The sequence below is a fragment of the Epinephelus lanceolatus genome, chromosome 13, assembly GCF_041903045.1.
Source record: "Epinephelus lanceolatus isolate andai-2023 chromosome 13, ASM4190304v1, whole genome shotgun sequence".
NCBI classification, from domain to species: Eukaryota; Metazoa; Chordata; class Actinopteri; order Perciformes; family Serranidae; genus Epinephelus; species Epinephelus lanceolatus.
The window spans coordinates 34,479,360-34,496,828 of NC_135746.1; the positions used below are offsets into that span (position 1 = coordinate 34,479,360).

A 17,469-nucleotide genomic window follows, 5' to 3' on the forward strand; every position below is an offset into this window, starting at 1 on the left:
GTCAGTTTCCGTAGTGTAGTGGTCATCACGTTCACCTCACACGCGAAAGGTCCCCAGTTTGAAACTGGGCGGAAACACATTTGTTTGTTCACAGAGAGCACTGCTTGACAAGGAACAACAAACACAACATGTACGCTGGATGGGCAAACTGCCATGACACCCCCCAACAACTGTTGAAGGGTAAAGAACTGGTCCACGGTTCCACTACCAGCACCGTCTATGCATTGTCACTCCTGATTCTGGATCTGACCTTCAGTTATTGGCCAGCACCTCCTATACTGGAAAAGCTTATACCAGGGAGGCTCGAAACCAATCCAGAGTCCAGCACTATAGCTCCCCTGAAAGCAACCTGTGGTAGGACTATCATATTTCATGGAGAAATCATTTCCTAACATAAGTTGTTGATAAGGGTGAAAGAATGGAGGATGCCTTCAGCATCACAGGGCAAATCTCATCCACACCTGGTACCTTGGCGCTGAGGAGCTGCTTATGTACATCAGACCACTGTGCCAGGGATATAGGAGAGGCTTTCCCCAAGTCTTCAGACTCTGCCTCATCCACAGAGGGTGCGTTGGTTGGGTTCAGGAGTTCCTCAAAGGGCTCGTTCCACACCCTGAATATATTCCAAGGTCTCCTCCCTTGCTGAACATGGCCAGAGTCAAGACCTGCTTTCCCCCCCTGAATGGTCGGTTTTGCTAGGACGTCCTCGAGACCGACAGAGAGTCCCTCTCCGTAGCTCTCCTGAAATCAACATGTGGTAGCACTATTGTATTTCACAGAGCAATCATTTCCCAATATAAGTTGTTGGTAATGGTAAACCCTCCCTCTTCCTGTGCGGTAACAGCCACTGCTGCTGTCTTGTGTTTCTTAGTGAATAATAATTTCAGCCTTTACTTGAAACCTTCTGTACCTCAGCAGCTGAAGGTGCACTGACGCTGGCACACGCATAACAAGTCTTTTCAGCAGTTTCCGTAGTGTAGTGGTTATCACGTTCGCCTAACACGCGAAAGGTCCCCAGTTCGAAACTGGGCGGAAACACGTTTGTTTGTTCACAGAGCACACTGCTTGACAAGGAACAACAAACACGACATGTACGCTGGATGGGCAAACTGCCACGATACCCCCAACAACTGTTGAAGGGTAAATAACTGGTCCACTGTTCCACTACCAGCACAGACTACGTATTGCCACTACTGGTTCTGGACCTGACCTTCAGTTATTGGCCAGCACCTCCTATACCGGAAAAGCTTATGCCAGGGAGGCTCGAGACCAATCCAGAGTCCAACACCATAGCTCCCCCGAAAGCAACCTGTGGTAGGACTATCATATTTCATGCATAAATCATTTCCCAACACAAGTTGTTGATAAGGGTGAAAGCATGGAGAATGGAGGATGCCTTCAGCATCACAGGGCAAATCTCATCCACACCTGGTACCTTGGCGCTGAGGAGCTGCTTATGTACATCAGACCACTGTGCCAGGGATATAGGAGAGGCTTTCCCCAAGTCTTCAGACTCTGCCTCATCCACAGAGGGTGCGTTGGTCGGGTTCAGGAGTTCCTCAAAGGGCTCATTCCACACCCTGAATATATTCCAAGGTCTCCTCCCGTGCTTAACACGGCCAGAGTCAAGACCTGCTTTCCCCCCCTGAATGGTCGGTTTTTCTAGGGCGTCCTCGAGACCAACCGAGAGTCCCTCTCTGTAGCTCTCCTGAAATCAACATGTGGTAGGACTATTGTATGTCACGGAGAAATCATTTCCCAATATAAGTTGTTGGTAATGGTGAATCCTCGGTTTTCCTGTGCGCTAACAGCCCCTGCTGCTGCTGCTGCTGCTGTCTTGGTGAATAATCAGCAACTGGTAGAAAAACATGACTCCCCGTCGGGGAATCGAACCCCGGTCTTCCGCGTGACAGGCGGAGATACTGTCCACTATACTAACGAGGAAGGCTACATCATCAGTTTTAGCACCTGAACACACAGGTGGTATTGTTCCAGCAGGGAACACACAAAGATATACAGGAAAGTATTTGCATTAGTAGGCCAAAGGTGTGGAATGTGGATAAAACCACTTAATAGACTACTCAATGTAACGTCACAATGAATATGAGGGTTACGCATTTCAGCCTTAACTTGAAGACTTCTGAATTTCAGCGGCTGAAGGTGCACTGACGCCATCACACGTATAACAGTTGTTTTCGTCAGTTTCCGTAGTGTAGTGGTCATCACGTTCGCCTCACACGCGAAAGGTCCCCAGTTCGAAACTGGGCGGAAACACATTTGTTTGTTCACAGAGAGCACTGCTTGACAAGGAACAACAAACACAACATGTACGCTGGATGGGCAAACTGCCATGACACCCCCCAACAACTGTTGAAGGGTAAAGAACTGGTCCACTGTTCCACTACCAGCACAGACTACGTATTGCCACTACTGGTTCTGGACCTGACTTTCAGTTATTGGCCAGCACCTCCTATACCGGAAAAGCTTATGCCAGGGAGGCTCGAGACCAATCCAGAGTCCAACACCATAGCTCCCCCGAAAGCAACCTGTGGTAGGACTATCATATTTCATGCATAAATCATTTCCCAACACAAGTTGTTGATAAGGGTGAAAGCATGGAGAATGGAGGATGCCTTCAGCATCACAGGGCAAATCTCATCCACACCTGGTACCTTGGCGCTGAGGAGCTGCTTATGTACATCAGACCACTGTGCCAGGGATATAGGAGAGGCTTTCCCCAAGTCTTCAGACTCTGCCTCATCCACAGAGGGTGCGTTGGTCGGGTTCAGGAGTTCCTCAAAGGGCTCGTTCCACACCCTGAATATATTCCAAGGTCTCCTCCCTTGCTGAACATGGCCAGAGTCAAGACCTGCTTTCCCCCCCTGAATGGTCGGTTTTGCTAGGACGTCCTCGAGACCGACAGAGAGTCCCTCTCCGTAGCTCTCCTGAAATCAACATGTGGTAGCACTATTGTATTTCACAGAGCAATCATTTCCCAATATAAGTTGTTGGTAATGGTAAACCCTCCCTCTTCCTGTGCGGTAACAGCCACTGCTGCTGTCTTGTGTTTCTTAGTGAATAATAATTTCAGCCTTTACTTGAAACCTTCTGTACCTCAGCAGCTGAAGGTGCACTGACGCTGGCACACGCATAACAAGTCTTTTCAGCAGTTTCCGTAGTGTAGTGGTTATCACGTTCGCCTAACACGCGAAAGGTCCCCAGTTCGAAACTGGGCAGAAACATGTTTGTTTGTTCACAGAGCGCACTGCTTGACAAGGAACAACAAACACGACATGTACGCTGGATGGGCAAACTGCCACGATACCCCCAACAACTGTTGAAGGGTAAATAACTGGTCCACTGTTCCACTACCAGCACAGACTACGTATTGCCACTACTGGTTCTGGACCTGACCTTCAGTTATTGGCCAGCACCTCCTATACCGGAAAAGCTTATGCCAGGGAGGCTCGAGACCAATCCAGAGTCCAACACCATAGCTCCCCCGAAAGCAACCTGTGGTAGGACTATCATATTTCATGCATAAATCATTTCCCAACACAAGTTGTTGATAAGGGTGAAAGCATGGAGAATGGAGGATGCCTTCAGCATCACAGGGCAAATCTCATCCACACCTGGTACCTTGGTGCTGAGGAGCTGCTTATGTACCTCAGACCACTGTGCCAGGGATATAGGAGAGGCTTTCCCCAAGTCTTCAAACTCTGCCTCATCCACAGAGAGTGTGTTGGTCGGGTTCAGGAGTTCCTCAAAGGGCTCGTTCCACACCCTGAATATATTCCAAGGTCTCCTCCCTTGCTGAACATGGCCAGAGTCAAGACCTGCTTTCCACCCCTGAATGGTCGGTTTTGCTAGGACGTCCTCGAGACCGACAGAGAGTCCCTCTCCGTAGCTCTCCTGAAATCAACATGTGGTAGCACTATTGTATTTCACAGAGCAATCATTTCCCAATATAAGTTGTTGGTAATGGTAAACCCTCCCTCTTCCTGTGCGGTAACAGCCACTGCTGCTGTCTTGTGTTTCTTAGTGAATAATAATTTCAGCCTTTACTTGAAACCTTCTGTACCTCAGCAGCTGAAGGTGCACTGACGCTGGCACACGCATAACAAGTCTTTTCAGCAGTTTCCGTAGTGTAGTGGTTATCACGTTCGCCTAACACGCGAAAGGTCCCCAGTTCGAAACTGGGCGGAAACACGTTTGTTTGTTCACAGAGTGCACTGCTTGACAAGGAACAACAAACACGACATGTACGCTGGATGGGCAAACTGCCACGATACCCCCCAACAACTGTTGAAGGGTAAATAACTGGTCCACTGTTCCACTACCAGCACAGACTACGTATTGCCACTACTGGTTCTGGACCTGACTTTCAGTTATTGGCCAGCACCTCCTATACCGGAAAAGCTTATGCCAGGGAGGCTCGAGACCAATCCAGAGTCCAACACCATAGCTCCCCCGAAAGCAACCTGTGGTAGGACTATCATATTTCATGCATAAATCATTTCCCAACACAAGTTGTTGATAAGGGTGAAAGCATGGAGAATGGAGGATGCCTTCAGCATCACAGGGCAAATCTCATCCACACCTGGTACCTTGGCGCTGAGGAGCTGCTTATGTACATCAGACCACTGTGCCAGGGATATAGGAGAGGCTTTCCCCAAGTCTTCAGACTCTGCCTCATCCACAGAGGGTGCGTTGGTCGGGTTCAGGAGTTCCTCAAAGGGCTCGTTCCACACCCTGAATATATTCCAAGGTCTCCTCCCGTGCTTAACACGGCCAGAGTCAAGACCTGCTTTCTCCCCCTGAATGGTCGGTTTTTCTAGGGCGTCCTCGAGACCAACCGAGAGTCCCTCTCTGTAGCTCTCCTGAAATCAACATGTGTTAGGACTATTGTATGTCACGGAGAAATCATTTCCCAATATAAGTTGGTGGTAATGGTGAATCCTCGGTTTTCCTGTGCGCTAACAGCCCCTGCTGCTGCTGCTGCTGCTGCTGTCTTGGTGAATAATCAGCAACTGGTAGAAAAAAATGACTCCCCGTCAGGGAATCGAACCCCGGTCTTCCGCGTGACAGGCGGAGATACTGTCCACTATACTAATGAGGAAGGCTACATCATCAGTTTTAGCACCTGAACACACAGGTGGTATTGTTCCAGCAGGGAACACACAAAGATATACAGGAAAGTATTTGCATTAGTAGGCCAAAGGTGTGGAATGTGGATAAAACCACTTAATAGACTACTCAATGTAACGTCACAATGAATATGAGGGTTACGCATTTCAGCCTTAACTTGAAGACTTCTGAATTTCAGCGGCTGAAGGTGCACTGACGCCATCACACGTATAACAGTTGTTTTCGTCAGTTTCCGTAGTGTAGTGGTCATCACGTTCGCCTCACACGCGAAAGGTCCCCAGTTCGAAACTGGGCGGAAACACATTTGTTTGTTCACAGAGAGCACTGCTTGACAAGGAACAACAAACACAACATGTACGCTGGATGGGCAAACTGCCATGACACCCCCCAACAACTGTTGAAGGGTAAAGAACTGGTCCACGGTTCCACTACCAGCACCGTCTATGCATTGTCACTCCTGATTCTGGATCTGACTTCAGTTATTGGCCAGCACCTCCTATACTGGAAAAGCTTATACCAGGGAGGCTCGAAACCAATCCAGAGTCCAGCACTATAGCTCCCCTGAAAGCAACCTGTGGTTGGACTATCATATTTCATGGAGAAATCATTTCCTAACATAAGTTGTTGATAAGGGTGAAAGCATGGAGAATGGAGGATGCCTTCAGCATCACAGGGCAAATCTCATCCACACCTGGTACCTTGGTGCTGAGGAGCTGCTTATGTACCTCAGACCACTGTGCCAGGGATATAGGAGAGGCTTTCCCCAAGTCTTCAAACTCTGCCTCATCCACAGAGGGTGTGTTGGTCGGGTTCAGGAGTTCCTCAAAGGGCTTGTTCCACACCCTGAATATATTCCAAGGTCTCCTCCCTTGCTGAACATGGCCAGAGTCAAGACCTGCTTTCCACCCCTGAATGGTCGGTTTTGCTAGGACGTCCTCGAGACCGACAGAGAGTCCCTCTCCGTAGCTCTCCTGAAATCAACATGTGGTAGCACTATTGTATTTCACAGAGCAATCATTTCCCAATATAAGTTGTTGGTAATGGTAAACCCTCCCTCTTCCTGTGCGGTAACAGCCACTGCTGCTGTCTTGTGTTTCTTAGTGAATAATAATTTCAGCCTTTACTTGAAACCTTCTGTACCTCAGCAGCTGAAGGTGCACTGACGCTGGCACACGCATAACAAGTCTTTTCAGCAGTTTCCGTAGTGTAGTGGTTATCACGTTCGCCTAACACGCGAAAGGTCCCCAGTTCGAAACTGGGCGGAAACATGTTTGTTTGTTCACAGAGCGCACTGCTTGACAAGGAACAACAAACACGACATGTACGCTGGATGGGCAAACTGCCACGATACCCCCAACAACTGTTGAAGGGTAAATAACTGGTCCACTGTTCCACTACCAGCACAGACTACGTATTGCCACTACTGGTTCTGGACCTGACCTTCAGTTATTGGCCAGCACCTCCTATACCGGAAAAGCTTATGCCAGGGAGGCTCGAGACCAATCCAGAGTCCAACACCATAGCTCCCCCGAAAGCAACCTGTGGTAGGACTATCATATTTCATGCATAAATCATTTCCCAACACAAGTTGTTGATAAGGGTGAAAGCATGGAGAATGGAGGATGCCTTCAGCATCACAGGGCAAATCTCATCCACACCTGGTACCTTGGCGCTGAGGAGCTGCTTATGTACATCAGACCACTGTGCCAGGGATATAGGAGAGGCTTTCCCCAAGTCTTCAGACTCTGCCTCATCCACAGAGGGTGCGTTGGTCGGGTTCAGGAGTTCCTCAAAGGGCTCATTCCACACCCTGAATATATTCCAAGGTCTCCTCCCGTGCTTAACACGGCCAGAGTCAAGACCTGCTTTCCCCCCCTGAATGGTCGGTTTTTCTAGGGCGTCCTCGAGACCAACCGAGAGTCCCTCTCTGTAGCTCTCCTGAAATCAACATGTGGTAGGACTATTGTATGTCACGGAGAAATCATTTCCCAATATAAGTTGTTGGTAATGGTGAATCCTCGGTTTTCCTGTGCGCTAACAGCCCCTGCTGCTGCTGCTGCTGCTGTCTTGGTGAATAATCAGCAACTGGTAGAAAAACATGACTCCCCGTCGGGGAATCGAACCCCGGTCTTCCGCGTGACAGGCGGAGATACTGTCCACTATACTAACGAGGAAGGCTACATCATCAGTTTTAGCACCTGAACACACAGGTGGTATTGTTCCAGCAGGGAACACACAAAGATATACAGGAAAGTATTTGCATTAGTAGGCCAAAGGTGTGGAATGTGGATAAAACCACTTAATAGACTACTCAATGTAACGTCACAATGAATATGAGGGTTACGCATTTCAGCCTTAACTTGAAGACTTCTGAATTTCAGCGGCTGAAGGTGCACTGACGCCATCACACGTATAACAGTTGTTTTCGTCAGTTTCCGTAGTGTAGTGGTCATCACGTTCGCCTCACACGCGAAAGGTCCCCAGTTCGAAACTGGGCGGAAACACATTTGTTTGTTCACAGAGAGCACTGCTTGACAAGGAACAACAAACACAACATGTACGCTGGATGGGCAAACTGCCATGACACCCCCCAACAACTGTTGAAGGGTAAAGAACTGGTCCACGGTTCCACTACCAGCACCGTCTATGCATTGTCACTCCTGATTCTGGATCTGACTTCAGTTATTGGCCAGCACCTCCTATACTGGAAAAGCTTATACCAGGGAGGCTCGAAACCAATCCAGAGTCCAGCACTATAGCTCCCCTGAAAGCAACCTGTGGTTGGACTATCATATTTCATGGAGAAATCATTTCCTAACATAAGTTGTTGATAAGGGTGAAAGCATGGAGAATGGAGGATGCCTTCAGCATCACAGGGCAAATCTCATCCACACCTGGTACCTTGGTGCTGAGGAGCTGCTTATGTACCTCAGACCACTGTGCCAGGGATATAGGAGAGGCTTTCCCCAAGTCTTCAAACTCTGCCTCATCCACAGAGGGTGTGTTGGTCGGGTTCAGGAGTTCCTCAAAGGGCTTGTTCCACACCCTGAATATATTCCAAGGTCTCCTCCCTTGCTGAACATGGCCAGAGTCAAGACCTGCTTTCCCCCCCTGAATGGTCGGTTTTGCTAGGACGTCCTCGAGACCGACAGAGAGTCCCTCTCCGTAGCTCTCCTGAAATCAACATGTGGTAGCACTATTGTATTTCACAGAGCAATCATTTCCCAATATAAGTTGTTGGTAATGGTAAACCCTCCCTCTTCCTGTGCGGTAACAGCCACTGCTGCTGTCTTGTGTTTCTTAGTGAATAATAATTTCAGCCTTTACTTGAAACCTTCTGTACCTCAGCAGCTGAAGGTGCACTGACGCTGGCACACGCATAACAAGTCTTTTCAGCAGTTTCCGTAGTGTAGTGGTTATCACGTTCGCCTAACACGCGAAAGGTCCCCAGTTCGAAACTGGGCGGAAACACGTTTGTTTGTTCACAGAGTGCACTGCTTGACAAGGAACAACAAACACGACATGTACGCTGGATGGGCAAACTGCCCCGATACCCCCCAACAACTGTTGAAGGGTAAATAACTGGTCCACTGTTCCACTACCAGCACAGACTACGTATTGCCACTACTGGTTCTGGACCTGACTTTCAGTTATTGGCCAGCACCTCCTATACCGGAAAAGCTTATGCCAGGGAGGCTCGAGACCAATCCAGAGTCCAACACCATAGCTCCCCCGAAAGCAACCTGTGGTAGGACTATCATATTTCATGCATAAATCATTTCCCAACACAAGTTGTTGATAAGGGTGAAAGCATGGAGAATGGAGGATGCCTTCAGCATCACAGGGCAAATCTCATCCACACCTGGTACCTTGGCGCTGAGGAGCTGCTTATGTACATCAGACCACTGTGCCAGGGATATAGGAGAGGCTTTCCCCAAGTCTTCAGACTCTGCCTCATCCACAGAGGGTGCGTTGGTCGGGTTCAGGAGTTCCTCAAAGGGCTCGTTCCACACCCTGAATATATTCCAAGGTCTCCTCCCGTGCTTAACACGGCCAGAGTCAAGACCTGCTTTCTCCCCCTGAATGGTCGGTTTTTCTAGGGCGTCCTCGAGACCAACCGAGAGTCCCTCTCTGTAGCTCTCCTGAAATCAACATGTGTTAGGACTATTGTATGTCACGGAGAAATCATTTCCCAATATAAGTTGGTGGTAATGGTGAATCCTCGGTTTTCCTGTGCGCTAACAGCCCCTGCTGCTGCTGCTGCTGCTGCTGTCTTGGTGAATAATCAGCAACTGGTAGAAAAAAATGACTCCCCGTCAGGGAATCGAACCCCGGTCTTCCGCGTGACAGGCGGAGATACTGTCCACTATACTAATGAGGAAGGCTACATCATCAGTTTTAGCACCTGAACACACAGGTGGTATTGTTCCAGCAGGGAACACACAAAGATATACAGGAAAGTATTTGCATTAGTAGGCCAAAGGTGTGGAATGTGGATAAAACCACTTAATAGACTACTCAATGTAACGTCACAATGAATATGAGGGTTACGCATTTCAGCCTTAACTTGAAGACTTCTGAATTTCAGCGGCTGAAGGTGCACTGACGCCATCACACGTATAACAGTTGTTTTCGTCAGTTTCCGTAGTGTAGTGGTCATCACGTTCGCCTCACACGCGAAAGGTCCCCAGTTCGAAACTGGGCGGAAACACATTTGTTTGTTCACAGAGAGCACTGCTTGACAAGGAACAACAAACACAACATGTACGCTGGATGGGCAAACTGCCATGACACCCCCCAACAACTGTTGAAGGGTAAAGAACTGGTCCACGGTTCCACTACCAGCACCGTCTATGCATTGTCACTCCTGATTCTGGATCTGACTTCAGTTATTGGCCAGCACCTCCTATACTGGAAAAGCTTATACCAGGGAGGCTCGAAACCAATCCAGAGTCCAGCACTATAGCTCCCCTGAAAGCAACCTGTGGTTGGACTATCATATTTCATGGAGAAATCATTTCCTAACATAAGTTGTTGATAAGGGTGAAAGCATGGAGAATGGAGGATGCCTTCAGCATCACAGGGCAAATCTCATCCACACCTGGTACCTTGGTGCTGAGGAGCTGCTTATGTACCTCAGACCACTGTGCCAGGGATATAGGAGAGGCTTTCCCCAAGTCTTCAAACTCTGCCTCATCCACAGAGGGTGTGTTGGTCGGGTTCAGGAGTTCCTCAAAGGGCTTGTTCCACACCCTGAATATATTCCAAGGTCTCCTCCCTTGCTGAACATGGCCAGAGTCAAGACCTGCTTTCCCCCCCTGAATGGTCGGTTTTGCTAGGACGTCCTCGAGACCGACAGAGAGTCCCTCTCCGTAGCTCTCCTGAAATCAACATGTGGTAGCACTATTGTATTTCACAGAGCAATCATTTCCCAATATAAGTTGTTGGTAATGGTAAACCCTCCCTCTTCCTGTGCGGTAACAGCCACTGCTGCTGTCTTGTGTTTCTTAGTGAATAATAATTTCAGCCTTTACTTGAAACCTTCTGTACCTCAGCAGCTGAAGGTGCACTGACGCTGGCACACGCATAACAAGTCTTTTCAGCAGTTTCCGTAGTGTAGTGGTTATCACGTTCGCCTAACACGCGAAAGGTCCCCAGTTCGAAACTGGGCGGAAACACGTTTGTTTGTTCACAGAGTGCACTGCTTGACAAGGAACAACAAACACGACATGTACGCTGGATGGGCAAACTGCCACGATACCCCCCAACAACTGTTGAAGGGTAAATAACTGGTCCACTGTTCCACTACCAGCACAGACTACGTATTGCCACTACTGGTTCTGGACCTGACTTTCAGTTATTGGCCAGCACCTCCTATACCGGAAAAGCTTATGCCAGGGAGGCTCGAGACCAATCCAGAGTCCAACACCATAGCTCCCCCGAAAGCAACCTGTGGTAGGACTATCATATTTCATGCATAAATCATTTCCCAACACAAGTTGTTGATAAGGGTGAAAGCATGGAGAATGGAGGATGCCTTCAGCATCACAGGGCAAATCTCATCCACACCTGGTACCTTGGCGCTGAGGAGCTGCTTATGTACATCAGACCACTGTGCCAGGGATATAGGAGAGGCTTTCCCCAAGTCTTCAGACTCTGCCTCATCCACAGAGGGTGCGTTGGTCGGGTTCAGGAGTTCCTCAAAGGGCTCGTTCCACACCCTGAATATATTCCAAGGTCTCCTCCCGTGCTTAACACGGCCAGAGTCAAGACCTGCTTTCTCCCCCTGAATGGTCGGTTTTTCTAGGGCGTCCTCGAGACCAACCGAGAGTCCCTCTCTGTAGCTCTCCTGAAATCAACATGTGTTAGGACTATTGTATGTCACGGAGAAATCATTTCCCAATATAAGTTGGTGGTAATGGTGAATCCTCGGTTTTCCTGTGCGCTAACAGCCCCTGCTGCTGCTGCTGCTGCTGCTGTCTTGGTGAATAATCAGCAACTGGTAGAAAAAAATGACTCCCCGTCAGGGAATCGAACCCCGGTCTTCCGCGTGACAGGCGGAGATACTGTCCACTATACTAACGAGGAAGGCTACATCATCAGTTTTAGCACCTGAACACACAGGTGGTATTGTTCCAGCAGGGAACACACAAAGATATACAGGAAAGTATTTGCATTAGTAGACCAAAGGTGTGGAATGTGTTTAAAACCACTTAATAGACTACTCAATGTAACGTCACAATGAATATGAGGGTTACGCATTTCAGCCTTAACTTGAAGACTTCTGAATTTCAGCGGCTGACGGTGCACTGACGCCAGCACACGTATAACAGTTGTTTTCGTCAGTTTCCGTAGTGTAGTGGTCATCACGTTCGCCTCACACGCGAAAGGTCCCCAGTTCGAAACTGGGCGGAAACACATTTGTTTGTTCACAGAGAGGACTGCTTGACAAGGAACAACAAACACAACATGTACGCTGGATGGGCAAACTGCCATGACACCCCCCAACAACTGTTGAAGGGTAAAGAACTGGTCCACGGTTCCACTACCAGCACCGTCTATGCATTGTCACTCCTGATTCTGGATCTGACCTTCAGTTATTGGCCAGCACCTCCTATACTGGAAAAGCTTATACCAGGGAGGCTCGAAACCAATCCAGAGTCCAGCACTATAGCTCCCCTGAAAGCAACCTGTGGTAGGACTATCATATTTCATGGAGAAATCATTTCCTAACATAAGTTGTTGATAAGGGTGAAAGCATGGAGAATGGAGGATGCCTTCAGCATCACAGGGCAAATCTCATCCACACCTGGTACCTTGGTGCTGAGGAGCTGCTTATGTACCTCAGGCCACTGTGCCAGGGATATAGGAGAGGCTTTCCCCAAGTCTTCAAACTCTGCCTCATCCACAGAGGGTGTGTTGGTCGGGTTCAGGAGTTCCTCAAAGGGCTCGTTCCACACCCTGAATATATTCCAAGGTCTCCTCCCTTGCTGAACATGGCCAGAGTCAAGACCTGCTTTCCACCCCTGAATGGTCGGTTTTGCTAGGACGTCCTCGAGACCGACAGAGACTCCCTCTCCGTAGCTCTCCTGAAATCAACATGTGGTAGCACTATTGTATTTCACAGAGCAATCATTTCCCAATATAAGTTGTTGGTAATGGTAAACCCTCCCTCTTCCTGTGCGGTAACAGCCACTGCTGCTGTCTTGTGTTTCTTAGTGAATAATAATTTCAGCCTTTACTTGAAACCTTCTGTACCTCAGCAGCTGAAGGTGCACTGACGCTGGCACACGCATAACAAGTCTTTTCAGCAGTTTCCGTAGTGTAGTGGTTATCACGTTCGCCTAACACGCGAAAGGTCCCCAGTTCGAAACTGGGCGGAAACACGTTTGTTTGTTCACAGAGTGCACTGCTTGACAAGGAACAACAAACACGACATGTACGCTGGATGGGCAAACTGCCACGATACCCCCCAACAACTGTTGAAGGGTAAATAACTGGTCCACTGTTCCACTACCAGCACAGACTACGTATTGCCACTACTGGTTCTGGACCTGACTTTCAGTTATTGGCCAGCACCTCCTATACCGGAAAAGCTTATGCCAGGGAGGCTCGAGACCAATCCAGAGTCCAACACCATAGCTCCCCCGAAAGCAACCTGTGGTAGGACTATCATATTTCATGCATAAATCATTTCCCAACACAAGTTGTTGATAAGGGTGAAAGCATGGAGAATGGAGGATGCCTTCAGCATCACAGGGCAAATCTCATCCACACCTGGTACCTTGGCGCTGAGGAGCTGCTTATGTACATCAGACCACTGTGCCAGGGATATAGGAGAGGCTTTCCCCAAGTCTTCAGACTCTGCCTCATCCACAGAGGGTGCGTTGGTCGGGTTCAGGAGTTCCTCAAAGGGCTCGTTCCACACCCTGAATATATTCCAAGGTCTCCTCCCTTGCTGAACATGGCCAGAGTCAAGACCTGCTTTCCCCCCCTGAATGGTCGGTTTTGCTAGGACGTCCTCGAGACCGACAGAGAGTCCCTCTCCGTAGCTCTCCTGAAATCAACATGTGGTAGCACTATTGTATTTCACAGAGCAATCATTTCCCAATATAAGTTGTTGGTAATGGTAAACCCTCCCTCTTCCTGTGCGGTAACAGCCACTGCTGCTGTCTTGTGTTTCTTAGTGAATAATAATTTCAGCCTTTACTTGAAACCTTCTGTACCTCAGCAGCTGAAGGTGCACTGACGCTGGCACACGCATAACAAGTCTTTTCAGCAGTTTCCGTAGTGTAGTGGTTATCACGTTCGCCTAACACGCGAAAGGTCCCCAGTTCGAAACTGGGCGGAAACACATTTGTTTGTTCACAGAGAGGACTGCTTGACAAGGAACAACAAACACAACATGTACGCTGGATGGGCAAACTGCCATGACACCCCCCAACAACTGTTGAAGGGTAAAGAACTGGTCCACGGTTCCACTACCAGCACCGTCTATGCATTGTCACTCCTGATTCTGGATCTGACCTTCAGTTATTGGCCAGCACCTCCTATACTGGAAAAGCTTATACCAGGGAGGCTCGAAACCAATCCAGAGTCCAGCACTATAGCTCCCCTGAAAGCAACCTGTGGTAGGACTATCATATTTCATGGAGAAATCATTTCCTAACATAAGTTGTTGATAAGGGTGAAAGCATGGAGAATGGAGGATGCCTTCAGCATCACAGGGCAAATCTCATCCACACCTGGTACCTTGGTGCTGAGGAGCTGCTTATGTACCTCAGACCACTGTGCCAGGGATATAGGAGAGGCTTTCCCCAAGTCTTCAAACTCTGCCTCATCCACAGAGAGTGTGTTGGTCGGGTTCAGGAGTTCCTCAAAGGGCTCGTTCCACACCCTGAATATATTCCAAGGTCTCCTCCCTTGCTGAACATGGCCAGAGTCAAGACCTGCTTTCCACCCCTGAATGGTCGGTTTTGCTAGGACGTCCTCGAGACCGACAGAGACTCCCTCTCCGTAGCTCTCCTGAAATCAACATGTGGTAGCACTATTGTATTTCACAGAGCAATCATTTCCCAATATAAGTTGTTGGTAATGGTAAACCCTCCCTCTTCCTGTGCGGTAACAGCCACTGCTGCTGTCTTGTGTTTCTTAGTGAATAATAATTTCAGCCTTTACTTGAAACCTTCTGTACCTCAGCAGCTGAAGGTGCACTGACGCTGGCACACGCATAACAAGTCTTTTCAGCAGTTTCCGTAGTGTAGTGGTTATCACGTTCGCCTAACACGCGAAAGGTCCCCAGTTCGAAACTGGGCGGAAACACGTTTGTTTGTTCACAGAGTGCACTGCTTGACAAGGAACAACAAACACGACATGTACGCTGGATGGGCAAACTGCCACGATACCCCCCAACAACTGTTGAAGGGTAAATAACTGGTCCACTGTTCCACTACCAGCACAGACTACGTATTGCCACTACTGGTTCTGGACCTGACTTTCAGTTATTGGCCAGCACCTCCTATACCGGAAAAGCTTATGCCAGGGAGGCTCGAGACCAATCCAGAGTCCAACACCATAGCTCCCCCGAAAGCAACCTGTGGTAGGACTATCATATTTCATGCATAAATCATTTCCCAACACAAGTTGTTGATAAGGGTGAAAGCATGGAGAATGGAGGATGCCTTCAGCATCACAGGGCAAATCTCATCCACACCTGGTACCTTGGCGCTGAGGAGCTGCTTATGTACATCAGACCACTGTGCCAGGGATATAGGAGAGGCTTTCCCCAAGTCTTCAGACTCTGCCTCATCCACAGAGGGTGCGTTGGTCGGGTTCAGGAGTTCCTCAAAGGGCTCGTTCCACACCCTGAATATATTCCAAGGTCTCCTCCCTTGCTGAACATGGCCAGAGTCAAGACCTGCTTTCCCCCCCTGAATGGTCGGTTTTGCTAGGACGTCCTCGAGACCGACAGAGAGTCCCTCTCCGTAGCTCTCCTGAAATCAACATGTGGTAGCACTATTGTATTTCACAGAGCAATCATTTCCCAATATAAGTTGTTGGTAATGGTAAACCCTCCCTCTTCCTGTGCGGTAACAGCCACTGCTGCTGTCTTGTGTTTCTTAGTGAATAATAATTTCAGCCTTTACTTGAAACCTTCTGTACCTCAGCAGCTGAAGGTGCACTGACGCTGGCACACGCATAACAAGTCTTTTCAGCAGTTTCCGTAGTGTAGTGGTTATCACGTTCGCCTAACACGCGAAAGGTCCCCAGTTCGAAACTGGGCGGAAACACGTTTGTTTGTTCACAGAGCGCACTGCTTGACAAGGAACAACAAACACGACATGTACGCTGGATGGGCAAACTGCCACGATACCCCCAACAACTGTTGAAGGGTAAATAACTGGTCCACTGTTCCACTACCAGCACAGACTACGTATTGCCACTACTGGTTCTGGACCTGACCTTCAGTTATTGGCCAGCACCTCCTATACCGGAAAAGCTTATGCCAGGGAGGCTCGAGACCAATCCAGAGTCCAACACCATAGCTCCCCCGAAAGCAACCTGTGGTAGGACTATCATATTTCATGCATAAATCATTTCCCAACACAAGTTGTTGATAAGGGTGAAAGCATGGAGAATGGAGGATGCCTTCAGCATCACAGGGCAAATCTCATCCACACCTGGTACCTTGGCGCTGAGGAGCTGCTTATGTACATCAGACCACTGTGCCAGGGATATAGGAGAGGCTTTCCCCAAGTCTTCAGACTCTGCCTCATCCACAGAGGGTGCGTTGGTCGGGTTCAGGAGTTCCTCAAAGGGCTCATTCCACACCCTCAATATATTCCAAGGTCTCCTCCCGTGCTTAACACGGCCAGAGTCAAGACCTGCTTTCCCCCCCTGAATGGTCGGTTTTTCTAGGGCGTCCTCGAGACCAACTGAGAGTCCCTCTCTGTAGCTCTCCTGAAATCAACATGTGGTAGGACTATTGTATGTCACGGAGAAATCATTTCCCAATATAAGTTGGTGGTAATGGTGAATCCTCGGTTTTCCTGTGCGCTAACAGCCCCTGCTGCTGCTGCTGCTGCTGTCTTGGTGAATAATCAGGAACTGGTAGAAAAAAATGACTCCCTGTCAGGGAATCGAACCCCGGTCTTCCGCGTGATAGGCGGAGATACTGTCCACTATACTAACGAGGAAGGCTACATCATCAGTTTTAGCACCTGAACACACAGGTGGTATTGTTCCAGCAGGGAACACACAAAGATATACAGGAAAGTATTTGCATTAGTAGACCAAAGGTGTGGAATGTGGATAAAACCACTTAATAGACTACTCAATGTAACGTCACAATGAATATGAGGGTTACGCATTTCAGCCTTAACTTGAAGACTTCTGAATTTCAGCGGCTGACGGTGCACTGACGCCATCACACGTATAACAGTTGTTTTCGTCAGTTTCCGTAGTGTAGTGGTCATCACGTTCGCCTCACACGCGAAAGGTCCCCAGTTCGAAACTGGGCGGAAACACATTTGTTTGTTCACAGAGAGCACTGCTTGACAAGGAACAACAAACACAACATGTACGCTGGATGGGCAAACTGCCATGACACCCCCCAACAACTGTTGAAGGGTAAAGAACTGGTCCACGGTTCCACTACCAGCACCGTCTATGCATTGTCACTCCTGATTCTGGATCTGACCTTCAGTTATTGGCCAGCACCTCCTATACTGGAAAAGCTTATACCAGGGAGGCTCGAAACCAATCCAGAGTCCAGCACTATAGCTCCCCTGAAAGCAACCTGTGGTAGGACTATCATATTTC

At 48.7% G+C, this 17,469-nt stretch overlaps 20 non-coding genes across 20 annotated transcripts; 17 read left to right on the forward strand and 3 right to left on the reverse strand.

The window, feature by feature from the left end:
• The first annotated feature begins 4 nt into the window (after nucleotides 1–4).
• trnav-cac (transfer RNA valine (anticodon CAC)) lies at nucleotides 5–77 on the forward strand. Its single transcript has one exon. It is a non-coding gene; the product is annotated as a tRNA-Val (tRNA).
• Nucleotides 78–965: 888 nt separating this feature from the next.
• On the forward strand, nucleotides 966–1,038 carry trnav-aac (transfer RNA valine (anticodon AAC)). Its single transcript has one exon. It is a non-coding gene; the product is annotated as a tRNA-Val (tRNA).
• Nucleotides 1,039–1,872: 834 nt separating this feature from the next.
• On the reverse strand, nucleotides 1,873–1,944 carry trnad-guc (transfer RNA aspartic acid (anticodon GUC)). Its single transcript has one exon. It is a non-coding gene; the product is annotated as a tRNA-Asp (tRNA).
• Nucleotides 1,945–2,201: 257 nt separating this feature from the next.
• On the forward strand, nucleotides 2,202–2,274 carry trnav-cac (transfer RNA valine (anticodon CAC)). Its single transcript has one exon. It is a non-coding gene; the product is annotated as a tRNA-Val (tRNA).
• An 895-nt stretch (nucleotides 2,275–3,169) lies between these two features.
• trnav-aac (transfer RNA valine (anticodon AAC)) lies at nucleotides 3,170–3,242 on the forward strand. The gene has a single exon. It is a non-coding gene; the product is annotated as a tRNA-Val (tRNA).
• Nucleotides 3,243–4,136: 894 nt separating this feature from the next.
• trnav-aac (transfer RNA valine (anticodon AAC)) lies at nucleotides 4,137–4,209 on the forward strand. The gene has a single exon. It is a non-coding gene; the product is annotated as a tRNA-Val (tRNA).
• A 1,167-nt stretch (nucleotides 4,210–5,376) lies between these two features.
• Nucleotides 5,377–5,449, forward strand: trnav-cac (transfer RNA valine (anticodon CAC)). The gene has a single exon. It is a non-coding gene; the product is annotated as a tRNA-Val (tRNA).
• Nucleotides 5,450–6,343: 894 nt separating this feature from the next.
• Nucleotides 6,344–6,416, forward strand: trnav-aac (transfer RNA valine (anticodon AAC)). The gene has a single exon. It is a non-coding gene; the product is annotated as a tRNA-Val (tRNA).
• Nucleotides 6,417–7,250: 834 nt separating this feature from the next.
• On the reverse strand, nucleotides 7,251–7,322 carry trnad-guc (transfer RNA aspartic acid (anticodon GUC)). The gene has a single exon. It is a non-coding gene; the product is annotated as a tRNA-Asp (tRNA).
• A 257-nt stretch (nucleotides 7,323–7,579) lies between these two features.
• On the forward strand, nucleotides 7,580–7,652 carry trnav-cac (transfer RNA valine (anticodon CAC)). The gene has a single exon. It is a non-coding gene; the product is annotated as a tRNA-Val (tRNA).
• Nucleotides 7,653–8,546: 894 nt separating this feature from the next.
• trnav-aac (transfer RNA valine (anticodon AAC)) lies at nucleotides 8,547–8,619 on the forward strand. The gene has a single exon. It is a non-coding gene; the product is annotated as a tRNA-Val (tRNA).
• Nucleotides 8,620–9,786: 1,167 nt separating this feature from the next.
• trnav-cac (transfer RNA valine (anticodon CAC)) lies at nucleotides 9,787–9,859 on the forward strand. Its single transcript has one exon. It is a non-coding gene; the product is annotated as a tRNA-Val (tRNA).
• An 894-nt stretch (nucleotides 9,860–10,753) lies between these two features.
• Nucleotides 10,754–10,826, forward strand: trnav-aac (transfer RNA valine (anticodon AAC)). The gene has a single exon. It is a non-coding gene; the product is annotated as a tRNA-Val (tRNA).
• Nucleotides 10,827–11,664: 838 nt separating this feature from the next.
• On the reverse strand, nucleotides 11,665–11,736 carry trnad-guc (transfer RNA aspartic acid (anticodon GUC)). Its single transcript has one exon. It is a non-coding gene; the product is annotated as a tRNA-Asp (tRNA).
• Nucleotides 11,737–11,993: 257 nt separating this feature from the next.
• Nucleotides 11,994–12,066, forward strand: trnav-cac (transfer RNA valine (anticodon CAC)). Its single transcript has one exon. It is a non-coding gene; the product is annotated as a tRNA-Val (tRNA).
• Nucleotides 12,067–12,961: 895 nt separating this feature from the next.
• trnav-aac (transfer RNA valine (anticodon AAC)) lies at nucleotides 12,962–13,034 on the forward strand. The gene has a single exon. It is a non-coding gene; the product is annotated as a tRNA-Val (tRNA).
• An 895-nt stretch (nucleotides 13,035–13,929) lies between these two features.
• Nucleotides 13,930–14,002, forward strand: trnav-aac (transfer RNA valine (anticodon AAC)). Its single transcript has one exon. It is a non-coding gene; the product is annotated as a tRNA-Val (tRNA).
• An 895-nt stretch (nucleotides 14,003–14,897) lies between these two features.
• trnav-aac (transfer RNA valine (anticodon AAC)) lies at nucleotides 14,898–14,970 on the forward strand. The gene has a single exon. It is a non-coding gene; the product is annotated as a tRNA-Val (tRNA).
• An 895-nt stretch (nucleotides 14,971–15,865) lies between these two features.
• On the forward strand, nucleotides 15,866–15,938 carry trnav-aac (transfer RNA valine (anticodon AAC)). Its single transcript has one exon. It is a non-coding gene; the product is annotated as a tRNA-Val (tRNA).
• A 1,163-nt stretch (nucleotides 15,939–17,101) lies between these two features.
• Nucleotides 17,102–17,174, forward strand: trnav-cac (transfer RNA valine (anticodon CAC)). The gene has a single exon. It is a non-coding gene; the product is annotated as a tRNA-Val (tRNA).
• The last annotated feature ends 295 nt before the right edge of the window (nucleotides 17,175–17,469 follow it).